The following is a 1,434-nucleotide window of genomic DNA, read 5'->3' as shown; positions in this document are numbered from 1 at the left end:
GTAACCGCCAGTGCTGAAAAAATGATGGTGTCCACGTTCTGGGACAGCGAGGGCGTAATCCTTACCCATTGCGTTCCAAAGGGCACTACGGTAACAGGTGCATCCTACGAAAATGTTTTGAAGAAAAAATTCCTTCCTGCACTGCAACAAAAACGTCCGGGAAGGGCTGCGCGTGTGCTGTTTCACCGAGACAACGCACCCGCACATCGAGCTAACGTTACGCAACAGTTTCTTGGTGATACCAACTTTGAAGTGATTCCTCATGCTCCCTACTCACCTGACCTGGTTCCTAGTGACTTTTGGCTTTTTCCAACAACGAAAGACACTCTCCGTGGCCGCACATTCACCAGCCGTGCTGCTATTGCCTCAGCGATTTTCCAGGGGTCAAAACAGACTCATAAAGAAGCCTTCGCCGCTGCCATCGAATCATGGTATCAGCGTTGTGAAAAATGTGTACGTCTGCAGGGCGATTACGTCGATAAGTAACGCCAGTTTCATCGATTTCGGGAGAGTAGTTAATTAGAAAAAAAATCGGAGGCCTTAGAACTTGAATGCACCTCGTATATCTTTATAATATAAATATATAGAATATAAAACTATATATAGAATATATATAGAATATGAAACTATATATTTAACAACATATTACGATGTAGTAAGTGTCGTACTCATCGGTCTTGTGGGACTGTCACAGTCAAAAGGCTGCATTTTGACGACGACATGTGCTAATGTCAGATAGTTTTATATTCTGACAGAATGTAACTATGCAGTGTTACTTGAAAATGGCCATAAGGCCGAAATTGCAATAGTAACAATAAATATTTTATACAGTCAACGGCGATTATGATGTCCTTTAAGAGACAAGAAATTGTCGATGATCGTGCTGTTCACATCACATCATTTGCCCGGACAATTTCAAATGTTTTAGCGGAGTTGCCTGTGCGTCTGAGAAACAGTGCACGGCCTCCCAAGGACCCCGCAGCATCCGTTTTACTTAATTCTGCCGAGATCCGCCGACTGCCCCGGGTTATTTGAGGGGGCCGTCCTCTGCCGGAAATTAAAGCCCTCCCCCCACTCTCTCTCCCTTGTGGCCGCTTTGTTTAATATGGCACAGGGTTCAAAAGGTCTGAAATCGACCGCGGCACTTAGAAACTTTTCGCTGGCAAATCGAGGCTAAGGACCTCTGCAGGGAAAAAAAGGACCTCTGCAGGGGAAAAAAATGTGACGTCTGCATCTACGGCTACCTCTGCTTCTGGCCTTCATAAGCCATCTTCCGGTATGTGGCTGAGCTTACTTGTGGCGTCACAATGATTTAACCCCTCAGTATGACCTCTTAACTTCTGTGGTTTTCCTCATATGGCCTTGTCTGGGAACCCCTTGCACCCCTTGTTGTTTTGCGTGGTACTATCACAGCACAGACCTACATTGATGTTT

This window comes from Schistocerca nitens, chromosome 12, assembly GCF_023898315.1.
Source record: "Schistocerca nitens isolate TAMUIC-IGC-003100 chromosome 12, iqSchNite1.1, whole genome shotgun sequence".
Lineage (NCBI taxonomy): Eukaryota > Metazoa > Arthropoda > Insecta > Orthoptera > Acrididae > Schistocerca > Schistocerca nitens.
The sequence above is the reverse complement of the archived record's forward strand: the minus strand, read 5'-3'. Positions refer to the sequence as shown.